The following is an 18330-nucleotide window of genomic DNA, read 5'->3' as shown; positions in this document are numbered from 1 at the left end:
CCATGATCCTGTTCCCTGCAAAGTATACTGTCACCACATGTGCATGTACCACCTTTCACTATCCCCAAATTCATTTATTCACCTGATTACTGTGCAATGCTTTCTTCATTAATAAAGCATATCTTTCATGGTAAAAAGAATTAGTTGTTGCTTCTTTACTCTTTCCTTGCAGGTACTCTTCCAGTTAACCATAAACTAGAAGAGATTCTGTATATCCAATTGCCTAGATTCAGCATTGTGGTAGACAGAAAATCAGTTCCCCAAAAGATGATTATATCCTAAATCCTGGAACCTCTGAGTGTTACCTTATATGGCAAAACGGATTTTGAAGATATGAAGAAGTTAAGCATTTTGAGATGGATTCTCCAGGTGGGTTCACTGTAATCACTGGGTCCTCATAAATGAAAGAGGGAGGCAGGACAGGTAGACAGTGAGGATGGGGAAATGATGACAGAAGTAGGAGAAAGGCGTATTCTACACTGCTGGGCTTAAAGGTAGAAGTAATTCTGGAATCTTCTGGGAGCTAGAAAAGGCAAGGTGACAGATTCTTCTGTAGAGCTGGAAAGAGCACGGCCCAGACAGCATCTTAATTTTGGTGTAGTAAAAACCCAGATTTGATTTTTGACCCTCCCAAGCTGTAGTATAAATTTGTGTTGATTTAATCTTCTGTTTGTGGTAAATTGCTGCAGTCGCAAATAGGAAACTGACATAAGCACTAACTGTACACATACAGTATCTGCCCAAGTCAGAAATCATGACACACTTGGTTCTTCTTAAGGCATATTTTAGTTCTAGCTCTTGCAAATCACACAGACACATGTACAGTAACTACTGGATGATGAAACATCTTTGAAGTTACTCTTTGTGCCTGAAAGAAGAAATATCCACCTATTTATAAATAAGATTGAAGTTAAGTGTCCATTTAGGTTCTAATCTAACAGAATTGCCATTCTGAATTGTAATTAGTTCTTGTTGTATAGACTTATCATCTGTTATCATCTCACAGGAAGTACTTCTGGTGGTAGTGCAGTAATGAATGAAAGGAATTAATTTGATTATCATTAGTATAAAAATATTGCCAAATTGGACATACTTTAAAAATTTAATCAGACTGCTATTAAATGGTTTTATTAATTGCTTAGGCTGGAGAATTGGCCAGTTTAAAAAAAAATCAATAATTGAATAAAAAGATTTAAGTTTCATTGAAATAGTCAAATAAATTAGAACCATTAAATGCCTGTAGGTGATGCATATTTTTATAGCATAAGTCTCTTCTTGGCCATTTCCCTATATAATCAGACATATCACACTATAATAATTATAGCTATCAGTTAATGAGTATCTATTATGCGTTAATAATTTTACATGTATTATACCATTTATTCTCATAACTACCATATCTGGGAGGTGGTACATTCCCATTTTACTGATGAAGACGTAATGATCAAAAGATAAAATCAAATAGAAAGTATCTATAAAGCACTAATTAAAATACTATAAATAAAAGGAAGATGGTTACAATAGAGGAAGATGAACAGGGAGAGGGAGAAGGAGAGGGAAAGGGAGAGTACTGGGAACTGAAGTAGAGCAAATTATATTGCATGCTTGTATAATTATGTCAAAATGAGCCCCATATTATATAAATATAGTTCATTAATAAAATATGAAAAAGAAAGTGACAGTCTGAAGGTATTTCTGCATACAAGTTAATTTAGCTCCACAAGTCTCATATATTTTCACTAAAATCTAACATTTCTATTTACGAGTAACATTTTAATTAAGGTCATGAATTCTCCTTTCTGCTTCTTAAATATCTGCATATAAATCCTTCCTAGACATTGATTTCAGTGAAATCTAGTGATATATCAAATGGAAACCAATTCAGTGAACTTCTATAGCTCTAAGTGGTCCTTTTTTATTCTTATAAGCTTGAGTTTAGAGTTAGAAATCAAAGTAAATTGTTCAGCTCTATTGCTTTGGTCATTATAGAGATCAAACTTTTAAAAGGGTAAGTTATAGATCCAAAATGAACAGAGAAAGGAATGAACTTTACTGCAAGAGATGGAAAATTCAAGATCAGGGCTACTGCTCTCATGTGCTAGTGATCTCTTCTTCTTAACAGCTAGGGAAGTGGTAACATGCTTCCATCAAGTTCCCCTGGTGTAAATCTGCCCCTGGTATACACTCTTCTCTTAAGGCTTTAGTCATACATTCAGCCAACAACTACTTTCCATTTACTGTTGGCTAGTGACCATGCTCAGAGCCAGGGACAATTTAATCACCATTATAATAATTCAGTCATGTTCCACTTAAAAGGGGGAGGGAAAAAAAAGTATCAGAGATCCTCCAGAAATATGGTATACTAAGAAGTATTGATCTGGCTTTATCTCTAAAACCAAAATTAAAATAGTTTGTATGGTTTCAATTCTGACTTCCCACCCAAATTAGTTCCTGGATGGCTGGTCTTCTAAGGGAGCCAGCTGCTCTGAAGGCAATGCAACTAGGACTCTATGCATGTCCGGTATCTTGAGGAACGAACTTGGTGGTACACACTGCACCTCCATTCTGGCCCCTCAAGCCACACTTATTTGCATAAGGATGAAAACAGGTTAAATGAATAAAGCCCCATCACACACTAAGGAATTAAAATGTGGCATGTAGCCTAACAGTGGCTCAATTTTTTCTCTAATTTTCCCCATTTAACCCAGGCAGTTAATAGTTCCCTCTGCTGTTTCCCCCAACATGTAAAAATTATTTTAATTTTTAAAATATTTTAAATTCTAAATTATTTTAAAATTATTTAAAAATTGAGTAATATGCTTTCTAATTAGAAATTATAAATAATATTATTTCTAACACAAATAAATTGTTGCCTGTGAAGAATGTAGGAAATCTCATGAGAGTAAAGACCTGTACATAGTAAGTGGCACAAAGCAAGAAATGTGTGCTTTCACCAACTTCCAACCCCCCTTTAGGTGTTATGGTACACTGTAGCTATTTTTATGCAGAGAAAAATTCATGGATGGGGAATCTGAAAATAAGAAAAGTTGTGATATTTCTCCAAATCTCAAAACTAGTAAGCATCAAAGATAAGACTTGACTCTGATCCATCTGAACTTAGAACCTTCTCTCCTCTAAAGAGTCTCTTCCTAAGCCAACTTTCCAACATAATGTCTGGAAGAAGGAGAACACAGCATGAAATAACAGATAATTTCTAAATGAGATGGGAGCAAGGAAGGTGGCCTAGTCCTACCCATGTGGCTGTAGTATTGAGAAAAAGAAAAGAGAAAAAAAAATACTAAACCAACATATTTGATATTCAAAATGTTGTTTTAATGGTGGTTTGGCACTTGACAATGAACCGCCAGTTTGTCAAGAGCAAGCAACAGGAGAGTTCTCTGAAACGCTGAAGTATGAAATTGCCTGATGATACCACACTTTAGGGATGGACAGATCTTCTCTTTTTTCCTCCAAATGACTCTTCATGTTTTCTCCTGCTTTGTGTACTTTAGGTTCAAACATAAAACTATCACTCAAAAAAATTGTTCATTTTTTCCCCCTCTGGAGCCTTTGATCAGGGTCTTGGAACAATGAGGCTTTTCCTGAACCAGTCCAGGTGATGATGACTGGGCACTCCTCCAATTCTCTGTTGCCCCCCTGACTAACCAAAGAGAAAAAGAAGGAATCTGCATCCCTCATTTATGATCTTGAGCACTGGAAACCCATGTGCTGCAAACTTCATGTTGTAAAGAAAATATCCTCCTAAATAAAGAGATGATACACTTCGCTAGTTTTTAATTGTGTTCTTTCTATTTGCAGTTTTTAATTTAAATTGATTTATATCATGTTCTTTGTCTAAAGTTGCTAATTCTAGAAATCCCCAAATTTCATATCCGTCTATATTAGTCTATGATTTGTTGAATTGCTGCCTTTTTAGTATAATTTCTTTTTCTCCTCCTTGGTTTCTGAAAGTATTGCTTTGCTTTGCTTTCTTTTTCCTTTTTTTTCTCTCTCTCCTTCCTTCCTTCCTTCCTTCCTTCCTTCCTTCCTTCCTTCCTTCCTTCCTTCCTTCCTTCCTTCCTTCTTTCCGTCTTTCCTAGTGCTTCATTTCTGCTTTTTCCCAATTTCCCTGTGATTCTCAGACCTCCAAATGCTCCTTTCTGTATGGCATAGTTTGTAAGGGCATTGCCCTGTGGGGAGAATTCCATCTTATTTGTGTTTCCCAAGCTTGGCTATGAAGACTTGAGAATGAGGAAGCGAAGTGCTCACTCCCTCAGCAATGGAGAGACCATTGGCAAGGTCAATTTAAGACCAATAGCAAATGTGAATGCTTCTGAAAGACTGGACAAAATGCTTACCAGCATGCCTAAAGCCCCCAGGGCTTCCAGAATACACAAAAAGTGATCTCAATATGAGACAGGATCAGGCCATTAACAGATGGAAATATCCCATGTATATTAGCTTATAGAACCTTAGCTCTGTCTTTTCCTAAAATGGTCAGCTTTTGTCTTTCATAGACTTTGTCAAGTTTCATATAAAACTAGTTCATGTGTACTGAACTGCTTTGTTCAGTTTCAAGCATGCTGTTAGTATTTAACACATCAGAAATAAGTATTAGTTATGTAATTGAGATGAACCTTTAATAATTTGCAGCTTTGAAAAAATAGCTTCCTGGCATGCCCATCTTTAAGTTGTCGGAGTGTAGGCAGAAGTAGGAAAGCTAATTATTTACTGATATTACCTTAAATAATTTCTGCTCTGGAAGCATTCTGGAGCAGCCAGAATTTGGATCTGTTTCTCAGTTTCCCAGTTCTTCACTCTCTTCCAAACTTTCACCTCTCTGTTAGCATCAGAAATTAATTCTGACAAAGGATATTAAAAGAAAGCCCCAGTCCTCTGATTCTCTCACCAACTTAGACAAAGAGGCAGCAGCAGCAGCTTTTCTTCTGCTGATCACACTTTTCCTTTGAATAATAAATGTATTTAAATCAATCCAATTTTGTCTTAGAGAAACCCAGTTCCTGAATTTGAACAAATTCTTTTAATGATCTTAAGTAACTCTTTACTTAAAATGTTTTCTCTGCCTAAGTCCCCAAACTGCATTTTTACTTTGATATTTCTTTTCTTTTGAATTTAATAGCTAGTAGGCTTAGTCAAAGAAGGAAAACCATAGGAATTCCACATACTTTACTGAACACTATCTGGAAAAACTAAGCTAATCAAGGAGAAAAGTAGATCCTTACATAATGCACATTACTTGGTAAACAACCGACTCTTTTGGAAATAAATTTATTCTTTCAAAGTGGAGATAAACTTTGAAAAATTATAAAGCCTTAAACACATTCAAAACAATACCATCTTTAACCATTCAATTTCAGGTGATAAGATGAAACTACTAATGGCAAGAAGAAATATTAAGCTCCTTGTGGGACACTATTTTTCTTACCCAAACTGTAGGTTTCCTCTATTGTATTCTAAAATAAAAAATAATTGGTATCTTATTTAAATGTTTGTATGGTCAAGATAGCTTTCTGATTACTGTCCCCAATCATTAGAAGAGACACTAGATAGCATTATATATGTTCCAATCAAGACTTTTAAAGTTTAGACCAAGGATGTTTATAAATTAAACCTGTAATAATTTTAATGTATCAAAACTGAATAAATCAGGTCTGGGTGACTCACCTTGCCACCATTAACATGACCTAAATATCCTTTGCATAAAAATACAGCATGTAATTTCAAAGGAAAAAGATGATGTCAGATTCCTAATGATATCTGGTACTAGAAACAGTCCAAAGAGTGGAAGTAATTTAATAGTCTTTCGTGCTTAATCCATGGACTGGATGGTTAGTAAGCACCATCTCTAAATGTATTTACAGTTATTTATCTTTAAAAATGTGGCCTTGACATTTGTTTCTTTTGCCTCAAATCCAAAACCTAATCCTGTAAGTTTATGTTGCTTATTCCACTCCTGTTTTTAAAGGGTGGAATGTAAAAATCAGCCTTTGAAGTTAAGCATCTTTTTATTTGTTTTTGAAGTTATTTTAAAAAGTTTAGACATTTAATTATAACTATAGATTATTGGCCACTTTCCAGTAACTCAGCATTAGTGAGTTTCTATCTCCAGATCAAGGAGCCTTCACTGGAATATATAAAACAATGATTTCAGACAAGGTGTATCTCAGGGTCATCATTTTACATAATGACAACACACACCTGAGGTTGGCCAATACATAGTGGCCAGAAAGGCTCCTATAGGCCCTCAGGTGAGGGTGGAAGAAATACAAAGCATTTCTAAGAACTACATGTGCATAGCTGCCCTACTAGGGAGAAGGAGAGCCTTCCCTGATATTTTTGCACAACTGGTTATTAAATTTTTATTATTTACCTAGAACTAAAATTCCTAAATTTCCAAGAAGCAAATTGATATTTTAGATTAAAGTGGCCAGATTCAAGAGCAATTAACACTTAACAAAATGATGACTTATACATAGTGGGTGTCCATTAAATATTTATTGAATGAATTTGTTTTCAAATAATATTGAAAAATCCAAAATCCATAATGGTTCCCGTTGACATATTTTCTTACTTTCTCTCTTCTAGTTTTTTTTTTTTTTGGTAAAGAGTAGAAAACAAATTTTAAATTCTGCAACAGAATTTATTAAGTAACACAGAGAAGTTATTTGAAAGTTGGAATTAGAGCTTCTAGGAGACAGCAAAAATAAATGCCTTGACTGTGAACCTGTAAGTTTCCCACAATGAAAACCAGCTCATCACCCAAAATGCTCAGCAGGGCACCACATGAGCAGGTAAAAATTAGAACTGTGCAAAAATGTTTGCTTGGAAAGTGAACCAGTCAACTTTAGGCTTTCTGCCAAATTTAATTTCTGCCAGAAATTCTCCTGTTATTACATAGTTACAGAATTCAATTAGAAAAGTATGGGTAAAAATTTTCAAATACATTCTTGACCTCATCACATTTCAGTGCAAAAGTAGTTCACTAGCCTCCTCAGCCCAGTTTTCTGATACACACAGAAAATATAAGCACTAGTACATGCATAGAAGTACACACACACACACACACACACACACATTTTTCTTTGGAAGACTATGCAATCAGAAGCAGTGTCCCTCTTGTTTTGTGAGGCCTCAATAGGTTTTCAGTGTGTCCCCATGCACTCTTGAGTTGGAAGCCTGCCAAGGAGTGCAGATGTGGTATAAAGCCCTAGGTCCCATTTGCCAGCAGTGAAGGGCCCCAGGAAAGTGTCATAAACCTCACCAAGCCTGACACTTGGTTGCCAGAAGACAGGGCATCACAGAGGAAGGAATTCAAAATGCTGATGCTTTGCAGCACTGTCTGCAGGAATCTTACAATATCTTTACCCTGAGTTTGGAGTTGGTGAGTGGCTGAGACCAGACACAACATACATCTATTGTGACTGGCCTTTTGAAACTCACAACTCCTGGTACCCAACCACGGATAGTCCCTGGGGCTGCATCCCCAGTGTTGCTTTTCATTTTATAGCACATACTCCATCGGCTCTGTTTCATCCACCCAGTGTATATTTCTGGTAGCTTGGTGTTAATCTTATGGTGTGAGAACTTTTAAAATTCAAAATGGATTGTTTTTCTTATTATAGGCGGCAAACACATTTTCATTCTCAAATTTCTCATTTGTCTATTAAAATAGAGAACATCTGGAGTTGTCAGGAATAATGAGAATGCTACAATATGAGTCACTTAAAAGGGAAGAAAATGATCGCTGAGTGCTGAGTGCCCACATAGGTGCAAACCTGTGAAGCTTTATCCAACACATGCACAACTGAGAATGGAACAACAATAGCATAGCATGGGAAAAGACTGAATTGGTGTTTGGTGAGGTGAATTTAGCCCAAAATGGAAATGAAGCTGCTGTTGCTGACAGTCAAGCCCAGGCTGAGTGGTCATGGAGTCTAGCACAGTTCTTTTAAGCTCCCCAAACCACCCCTGAAATCTGAAGTAAAAAATTTCCAAGACATCTGAATGGATCTTGGCCTCCTTTGGGAGATGGATGCCCTAGTCTACTACAGGTTCCAGTGTACCTTGTCCCCTTACTTGGGATCTTATGTTTTGCATTCTTATTTATCATTTATCTTCATCCCAGAACCTGGAACACTGTACCATCTCAATGGCTCATTATCTTTTGCTTTCTCTTCCACTTATGGATTCTTCTTTGCCTTTTCTACTTTAGATCCTCATGATAAAGTCTGGTCCACCAGCCTTATCAGTCAGGGCCTGCCTCCTAGTGAGAGTCAGCTCCATGTTCACTGGGCCACTATGAGTAGATTCAAGACAGAGCAAGATGAGGCAGACAGTGGTGGAAGGGGCTGCAGGCCCATGCTGGGAATGCAGAGAGAATACTGGGGGCAAGGAACACTTTCCATTAGAAAGGAAGAATGGAAGACATATTAAGAAGGAAAGCTGTGATCAGAGGGCAAGAGCTAGTCAAAGTAGGGACAAGGTCCAAAATGATCACTGTGAGCAAAGAAAAGAGACTGGAGTCATTAGGGTTGAGGTGGTTGAAGAATTCAGTTCCTTGAGATAATGTGATGCAGACAATGTCAAGAGGAACTGAAAGTTCACGTGCTTAAAGTCCTGGAATAATTTTAGTAGAAAGAGGACACTTACTGGCTTTCTATTACTCCAAAGAGGACAGAAATTTAGTCTGAGCAAAGAGGGAATCTATGAAAGGTAAGGATGCCTTTAACAACAGAACAACCTGTTAGATCAGAATTGCAATTTTCTTTCTTACATAGTTTTTCATGTGTTGGTATTTTGAAGGTTCAGCATACAGAGTAACTTTGTACTTTATAGTCTTATCTTGTGCCTGACAATACATTAATAATGATTACTAGGTCACTTTAACTTCATGTAATAATTAAATAATATTAGTGATATTAAACAAAATACTACATAGAACTAACTATGTGCCAGGTACTAAAGTTTAGTCATCTTACAAATGCAAATTTATTTAATCCTATGAAAACAACCCTATGAGATAAACACTATTAGTGTTTCTATTTTCACAATAGGAAATGAGGCAAAGTTTTTCATTTTCCCAAGGTCAACAAGTAGGTAAGTGTAAGAGCCAAAATTCAGACTCAGGCAGCTGGTTCCAAAGTCTGTTCCACCCATTATTGTTAACCTGACAGCATCACTGGCTTCCCAGTGAAGTGTATGTGGAGCCCATCTGGAACCTCTTCTGGCCCTGGGAGATGATGTTTTTGTGATTGTGGTAAACTAAAAGAGCTTCATATATTTCAACATGGTTATATTTCTGGGCTCAGGGAAGATATTCCAGAAGTCTTTCATAGAAATGAAATTAAAACGAAGGAAATTGTAGAAAGAAAGGAAAGGAGAGAGGGGAAGAGAGAAAGAGAGGTAGGGAGAGGGGAAACACTGTACATCATTTATGAAATTTTTCAAATTTCCAGGATTTCTCCAAATGTAAAGATGGCATCAGTAAAACAAAATTTTAGACTTCAATCCTGGAACTCCTTTTAGACATCTACCCCTAGAAAAAGGAAACTTTTTACTATTAATATTATTGATATTTAGCTTTTTAATTTCTCAATACAAATATTTACAAAATTTTTTTGTAAAGTTTTCTATTCATAATAACATGAAAGAATAAAAGGAGGATCACTATGATTAATACTGTGGATATTGGCTGTTATTTGAGGACTACCATCATTCTTTGAATATCCAAATGAACCTTGAGAATAGGAAATTATATGAATGCTTCAGTCATGCTAAGCTTTATAGGAAGGCCGATGCACATGCACATGTAGGCACACTTAAACATACATATCTATGTGTATATGTGAGAACAGTTGATCATGACTAAAATAAATGGTGTGTGATGACATAGTCTAGAAGCTGTACACAGTTGGGTTGAAATGATGAGGTAAGTGAAAGAGGTAAGAATTAAAGCTTGAGTTAATGTGTTGCTTCTATTTAGAGGGTGCAGTATTGGTAATTATAAAGAAATAGTTTTGATTTGACAACTGCAGTAGGCCTACTAGATCTTTTGAAAAATAAAAGGGTATATCTTGGATACAACAACGTGACCCATTATCCCTAAAGAAAGTGGGCACAGTAAAGCAGCATGTCCCTGATTGCCATCTTTCTGTTTCCAAAAATGTAGCCAAGTTAAGAGAACAACAAGAGCAGGCCAGGGCCAGAAAATCTAGATACACATTAGCTTGTATGCTTCTTCCATGCATACTGGGAACTAGCGCAGGTCAGTGGTATCTGTATAAAGCTACTTTCTTGCATGTACAAGGACAGTTGCTCTTTGGGATGTTGGTCATGTAAGCAAACTAAGCAAGCTGTTGCTGAGATGTCACTGCTCCTGCAGCCTAACATAAAATGTCTCTCTGAGTTTGGAAGGGTGCAAAGTTGAGGGCACTGTGGAAAGGTTATGTGTCACTTATTTAGCCCATCACAAGTGGACAAAATGTCATGAGAGAGAGGAGGAGATGCTTGGCAAAGCACCTTGAGGGACAGAGGTGCTACCTGTTCAGCTTATTGCCACTGCACCCTTCTTGGAGCACTGGCTGATCTCTTGCAAGCTTTCCCCAGTGAATCATGACTTGCATGCTGTTTCCAGGCACTTTCTTTGGTCTTTTGCAACCTGCTCTACTACCCTGTCACAACTGGGCTGTTGGATGTGACACATGTCTTCCAAACTTCATTTCTCGGAAATTTTACAGAGGTAAAAATGTGGGTGTTATCCAACTCTGGATGATGAGGGGATGATGAATCTTGAAAGTATTTCCATTCTCAATGAGTCAGTGATTGACAGCATACTTGTACAGTTCCATTCCTAAAAATAAATATTTCTGAGTCCTCCTAGGGCCTAGAGGAGTAGCATATTTCCTATTACAGAAGTCAAGCCCTAATGAAGTCTCATTTCCACTCTGGCACCCTGGGATGGTGCAGAGGAAAGAAGGAGGTGATCAAGTTGCTGACTGATGGCAGTTGCTTTCTTCCATAAGTCCCTTGCCCTGTCCTCTATGGTTCAATTGGTGATCGCTGCTGGACTTTATCTCAGAACAAAACAGCTGATTTTGGTTCTATAGAGTGCCCAGGAAAATGGATACAAAATAAGCAGAGGCAATGGATTTTAAATAAAGCTTGTAGTTGAAATCGACACCCTTGAATAATGTCAACAAAACTCACTTTATTCTGTTCTTTCCCCAGAATATTCCAACTTGATACTATACCTTAATTAGACATTCGAAAATTCCACCATAAAATATAGATAAATCAATGTATGATCCTTAACTTTACAAAAAGATTTTTCACTCTTTCCCTGGAGCACTTAATTATTGTAGTTGTTTACAAACTTCTAATTATTTATCTAAATGACTCACTAGTTAGATAACATAAATCTGAATTCTTATTATGACAGTACTGACTAAAAATAAACAAAAACCAACAACAAAGTATTGATAAATTACCCATGAAATTATAATGTAATTAACTGGTTTAAATGTGAATCCACTTTTCAAAATTCAATGTTCATAGCACAAGTTCCAAAAACACAAGTGCTTTATAATGTGAGGTGTATCCTCAATTTATTGCAATATAATTAAGTTCCTATGAATTAAAATTAAAATAATATCATTATTTGAACATTATGTTCAGTCCACAATTTATCAAACTTAATGAAAAACACTGAGTATGTGATTTGAAGCCATTTATAATGTCAAATTGTGGTTTGTTTTTGAGCACATGTAAAAATAATATTTTTTTTAGTTTTTCTATGTTTGTAACCAGTTAACTCATTTAGACATACACATGCTGATATATTCAGATTTAGTGAATGGAAGATGCCATTGGATCTTTGACCAAGAGAAATTTCTCAAAATGAGCTATTTTTGCATTGCACTTATTTTAAGTCATATGTATGCCTGCAGTAATTTGGCAATTATTTTCTTTTGTTCAATCAAAGATAGTTAAAGTATTTGGTTTTCTAGGCAAAAAGGAAATATCCTGTATACAACTAGAAAAACTGGAAGGCAAATATCTACTTGAAAATCTTCCACAAAGTACAGTGAAAAATGACAAATGACCAGTGACCAGACACTGGGGCTGAGGGGCAGATCTCATCTAACAGAAGATAAACACTGATGTGTAGTGAAATTTAAAAATGAACCCATCATTGCCTTTGGAATTTTAAAAGACTATGTGGATCAGGTTCCCTTTCACACAGTTTGTCCCAATTTTAAAAGAAGCATGAAATGCGAAACTGGGGTTGGAAAAATAAAGCTTTGTTAAGACATACCTGGAAATGGATTCCAGGTCCTAGGAATGGAGAGGGTGTTATGGCACAAAGACTCCCAGAACTGAAATGTCAGTCAAGAGACATGGTTTCTATTCTCTATGCTTAAACTTGGTATGAGTTAGTTGGTGTTCTGGTGCCTGTTTACTTACTGTAGAATTTAAAGGAGGTATGCCACACAGTCATTGAGGTTCTTCATCTTATCCACATAAGAAGTTCCTTTTATCCTTGGCAGTATTTTAAGAAGTACAGCTACTACAGCAAGAATTTGGATTACGTACTGTGCTGTTTACTGCCAGATTATTTTCATGCCGTCACTTAGGCCCACAAAATCCAAAGAGTCATTTAATATAGACTTACTATCATTTCTTGAATTGCAGCTAAGACAAACAATTGATTGAATTTGCTGATCTTGCTTTGACAAAAGAAAATCTTTGCTCTTTTCTTTAACTAATTGTCATAGCATTTTCTTTAAAATGTTCTTACTGGTGGCGTTATACAAATGGAAGGATGTTCAGGTTAATTAAATTTGCAAAGATGGACTCCAAGGATTAGGAAAATAAATAGTACTCAATTTTGAAGCAGGGATTTATAGGTAGTGTTTCAGAGAAGAAGACCATATTGCAAATATGTGGTATATCAAAAAATAAATATTTGGTCTATGTCCCCAGTTCCTGGTGCAGACACCCTGCAGTTTCCTGAGTGACAGTTTTTCTTGTATCAACAGGGTGACTTATGACAAGTAGGGGTGAACAGTGGGGAGGTAGCTTCAGAATGGGGGCTGGTTGCCAGAAAATCCAGTCAAGAGATGAGAGAATTAGAACTTTAGCTTCACTCCCCACCCCTAAGAAGGGGAGAAGGATTACAGAGTGAGTTCCTCCTTAAAACACCTTAAATGATAGAGTTCAGTGAATTTCTGGGTAGGTGATGATAACAGAAAAATTCTGAGGTATCCTAAATTAAAAGAGCCACAAGATGAAAGATGGGCTAGAAAGGGAAAGGTTATCAGTTAACAGCTATATAATCAACCAACAGAGGACTTTTCCACATTTCTGAATGCACGTTAAAATCTTGACTCAAAAACCCAGGCTGCTGACTCCCTAGGTACCATCCACCTCCCCTGCAGTCCCAAGTAATACAGAAATGACCACCACTTTTTATGAGCTGCTCTCCTATCCCCAAATTTTTTCTGCTTCATGTCATTCTACTTTTTCTATAGCCAATTCAGATTCAGTGTAAACAACTTATACTTCTCCTTTGCTAAATTTTCATTATAAAAGTGTTCTAGGTTTAAGGGACATTTTTTTCAGCTGATATTTAGCCTGAGGCTGGCAATGGAGAAACTTATCTTAGGACCTGACCTTTTTTTCTAGCTAGCCCCTGAAGCAACTCCATAGACCCTTTCTTTATCTCAGAGGTCCCTGGGTCCCAAAAGCTGTGGTTTAATAATGAACACATCGAAGAGGGTCAGAGTGGGCACAGTTGCTCTGCTTCTGCCCTTCCCCTTGCTTTGTCCCATGCATTTGTTCTAGTTTGCTTTTGCTGGATAGCATGCTTTGTAACCCAGCAGTAATGGTCAGCAGAGCACCCTGCTGAATTCTGTGAGCTGTTCTACTGAATTATCAAACTGGAGGAGGGGGTTATAGAAACCCCTGAATCAGTGGTAATCTGGGCTGAAGTGTTGGTGGACTGGTCCTCCATTTGTGGCTGGTGTCTAAGTAGTTTTGTGTGACAGAGACTATAACCCATGGGGTCTTGAGGAGTCTGAGAGTTATTGTCAGAACTGAATTGAATGGCAGGACACCTGTTGGTATTGGAGAATTTAATTGCTTGTTGTTGACAAAGACACAAACTCTGGTGTCAGAAGTAGTGTCAGGAAACATGGAGTACAACATCCCACCTGGTCTTACTAAAGACTGAGCACCTACGTGGAATAGAGCTGTGCTCTAAAAACGTCATTTCTGAATTAGAAAAGGCTGAAGCTGCCACTCGGCAAGGAGTCAAACTGTGATTTTGAATACACAAGTGTGTGCTTCAGAAATAGGAAAAAAACAAATTACAAATTTAATTAAATTTCAAAGTGTAACTCGAGTACTTTAAAAAGAGGGGATAAGAAGCAAATAAAAAGGACAACTTATTGCCAATTAAGTTCTGTCCCCCCACAGTTTGTTCTATCAAAAATTGTGCAATTACATTGTCAGGCACTTATTAAGTGTCTACCCTGCTCTGTAAATTATAGAATCTAGACGTGACTCCTAGTTTTCAATCAGGACTTACAGGATGATCTCTTTAAATACCCAGAGTTGAGAGTGTGCGTATGAGAGAGAGGGGGGAAGAGGGGAGAGAGAGAGAGAGAGAGATAGAAAATATCAATTCAAAGAACTGAAGTTGTCAGAAAACTCCTGACTCCAAATTCTGCCATCTAAGTAGTGTTTTCCTGTTAAGTAAAAAGAGCACTGATGTCCTGAAGTTTTTTGAATGTGGCAAATGTGGCAGAATGCAGGAACAGACTGATTAGTGGGCAGTTATCTCTGTAAATAAATACAGTATCCATGCACTTTGTGGGGTTTTGCCCATAAGCATCCCTGAAGAAAGGTAGCATTCCTCTGCCTCTCCAATCACAGGACACAGGAGACCTGAGCTGGTGTTTTAGCAGAACATGTTCTAAAAGTAAAGCTCTCCATGATCATTAAAGAATGCCTACTGTCATTTTTCAGGTGGCTGAGGAAACCTGTATCTTGAGGTTTCCCAGCTATAGATGAAACAGAAGCAGTCAGTTGGGTCTCCAGACTACATTGTCCCCATATTATTGGCACTTTGCCATTTTGGAGACATCTGAAATGTTGACTGACTTTTACAAATGGATCCAGTTGCTAGTTTACGTGTTGATTAGAAACAAGGAAAAAAAAATATTCACAGACTAGGCAGAGGAGCAGGAAAACATTCAAATGCAAAATTCAGGACTTTCTTGCTTCCTCCCCAACATTTTTTTTTTTTTTGCCATGCACTAGTAATATCATTCTGACTCTAAACAGGTGCTCTTTCATATTAAAATTCATGGCTCTGAATGTAGTTGAGGTAAATATTTTACTTGTCCTTTGGCACCTTGTACATAAAATTTTAAAATAATTCAAACAACCTACAGCTCGTCAGTGACCAAATAGAGCTCTGGTAAAAATAAAATATCTTTCATTTCAGCACCAGCTGGCTAAATTTAAACCCAGCATTATGTAATCTTAAAGTGTCCTTGCTTTTAGATGATGTCTTAGGTGATTCTGTTATAATGTCCCTCCCAAATCACTTCTGTCTCTTAACATCTAAACACTTCAGGCACAACAGGTCCAAATTAAGGTGTTCACAGGCAATTGGAGACAGAAAAAATCCATTTGAAATAGTATATAGGGCACGATACCTTTAAAGTACAATCTCAGTCTTCTCTATTTAAGTTTGTAGTTACTATAATTAGGGCTGGCAGATCCAACTGGCAGTGCTTTTCTTAATTCTGCAAAACATGTAAGAACCTGATTCTTTAATCCTTACTCCAGTAAAACTCCCAGAGGAGATAGTCCATGTCTGTCACAAGAACTACAAAATCAAAGTAAGACTGGGAAAGAATAATTTTCCTCCATTTCTCTAAGCAAATGACAACAGCTGAAAATATTTCAAACTCTTCCTTTCTCTTACCAAATTCCAAGAAATACAGTTTATATTTCTTAGTGTATTCATTCAATTCACATTCATAAAAGACAGCCTCATTTTTTTTACCCATTTTAAACTGTAAGTCATGGTACAATTTTAGCTCATAGTTGTTTATTCAGATGGGCTTATTATTCTTCAATATTAAGTATAAAAATGCTTTTTTTTTTGCAAAGAGATAATTATATGAAGTCCTAAATTTCAAAATATAAAGCAATGCTAAATATTACCATAAAACAAAATACAGCTGCAAATTTTCTTTTGTGTTGATTACAACTTGACCTATGTCTCCATGGATCTTCAGGAACCAGCCAGAACATTTTACAACCTTGGAAGCACACATGTATCAATGACTCTGTTACACATACCTTGTGACAGTTGGACTTAACCCCAATTTCGTGCAAATGTCGTCTTTCTAGTCCTTCACTGAGTAGTTTCCTCCTTTGTTTTTTGTACAGCAAATTTCCCAGTCCCCTGAAGGCAACCAGCAGAGTGGAGGCCAGCTCCACTGAAGGGTCTATCAAGCAAGTGGATAGGACGGCTGAATTTATTTTAGCCGAGAGTCTAAAGGATGCAACTTAGTACCTATTTTTAGGATCTGAGCTCTGTATAGGTGGGGCCTGAGTCAAGCACTCTTTTCAGAAGTATGCCTCTAAGGGCAGGCTGCCTCATAGTGTCCCTAGTAATGTATGCATGGCTCTAACACATGTGCAGTCAATCAAAATCCCTTTCCCAGCCATGACCACTAGCCTGCTCAGAACTTCCCAATGAAGTCTAAAAAATGATCAGCATGGAAGAGGAAGTAGAGGGGTCAAGGTCTTAGATTACTTGCATATTATAAATAATTTTAATCATTTAAAAGTAAAGAATATGAAAATAAAGCAGGTAGAAGAAAGTTCCAACTCATTCTGGTGATATAATTAACAAGGGTTCTTGGGAAGACGAAACATTGCTCTCATTTCACGAAATGTTCTTAGATATGTAAAACATTAGCTTGATTTTTGAGACTTCACTTATAAAGTGAAACACTAGTTTTAGTAAAGAAAGTGCTTTTTTAGTTAAAAAAAAAAGAAGGAAAAGGGGTGAGAAGACATTCTGGGGGAGAATAAAGAATACATTTAAATCCTAGTTCCTGCCCATTAATATTAACTTTAAAATATGCTAGATGAGGAAGAACAGGCAGGAAAAAGCAGTCACCTCATATGCTCCTGGGAGAATCATATTAAATACCCTTTGCTGCCACCCTCCTTACTCAGCACTCTGCCATCCTGACTCCGAAGAAGGGAGGGGAACCCAGCTAGGATTGCCACTCAGCTGCACAAGCCAACATCGAACACCTTCTAGGTAGATATAAAGCAACCAGCTCCCTCAACCTTCTTCTACTATAATTTTCCTCATGTGGTGGTCAGTGTGTATACAGCTGGGCTTCCAACAAACCCAGATAAAGAGGAAAATGTCTTTCAATGGAAGGGAAGTATAGTGTTTATACACTCTTTATTTTATACAAAATACTTATAAGTAAGGTATTTATCATACTATTTACTAAGAAAAAAACAGCATAAGCTCATGCTTTGGTGCATGCCTGTACTCCAGGGACTTGGGAGGCTGAAGCATGAGGCAAGTTCGAAACCAACTTCAGCAATGGAGGGAGACCCTGTCTCAAAATAGAGAATAAATAGAAAGGACTTGGGATGTAGCTCAGTGGTAGAGCACCCCTGGGCTCAATTCCCAGTTCTGCAAAAAAACAAAACAAAACACAACAATCAGTAGATATATTTTTACATATGTAATTTGGTTTCTATTAAAAAGTAGATCAAAGAGTGATATTCCACTCTATTAACTATGAAAAAAAAAATCTACAATGATCTTCCTGAATATTCCACAAGGTTTTTTTAGGGCCAGGAACTGGCAAGCTCTAACAACTTAGTGATATACTGCCAAGTATGGTAGCTATTAGGCACATGTGACTGTTTAAATTTTAATTGATTAAAGTAAAATGAAACAGTCCTTCAGTTTCAGTAACCACATTTCGAGTATGCAGAAGACAGCGCAGACGCAGAGGACCATTGCAGGAAGTCCTGTTGGATAATGCTGATTAGTATAGGGTCTCAATGCAGTCTTGGCACCAACTGTTCTCTGTGATCTGTGCATGTTTTGTATACTGATGAAGCTCTGCTTTAGTCATCTCTGACTGAATAGGACTGTCTACCAACTTTAAATGGTGGTTGTATATTAAATAAAATAGTGGACATAAAAGAATTATTATGTGTTAGGGTCTGTAAACAAGTCAGGATGGCGCCTGG

The 18330-nt window shown here is 37.0% G+C and overlaps 1 protein-coding gene across 2 annotated transcripts in view; it reads right to left on the bottom strand.

Annotated features, from left to right (window-relative positions):
* LOC124094693 (xin actin-binding repeat-containing protein 2) overlaps nucleotides 1-16596 on the bottom strand; it is a 75106-nt gene extending 58510 nt beyond the window's left edge. The window contains exon 1 of one of the 2 annotated variants that reach the window (XM_046447630.2): nucleotides 16396-16596. The gene's annotated coding sequence lies outside the window, so the exon portion shown is untranslated. The remainder of the gene's footprint in view (nucleotides 1-16395) is intronic. The other variant, XM_046447629.2, reaches the window with a different exon arrangement.
* Nucleotides 16597-18330: the final 1734 nt, after the last annotated feature.

This window comes from Marmota monax, unplaced genomic scaffold, assembly GCF_021218885.2.
Source record: "Marmota monax isolate L192 unplaced genomic scaffold, Marmota_monax_Labrador192_F-V1.1 WCK01_AAM20220418_F8-fsc00007, whole genome shotgun sequence".
NCBI classification, from domain to species: domain Eukaryota; kingdom Metazoa; phylum Chordata; class Mammalia; order Rodentia; family Sciuridae; genus Marmota; species Marmota monax.
Note: the sequence above shows the minus strand (reverse complement) of the source record. Positions and strands in the feature narration are given on the sequence as shown.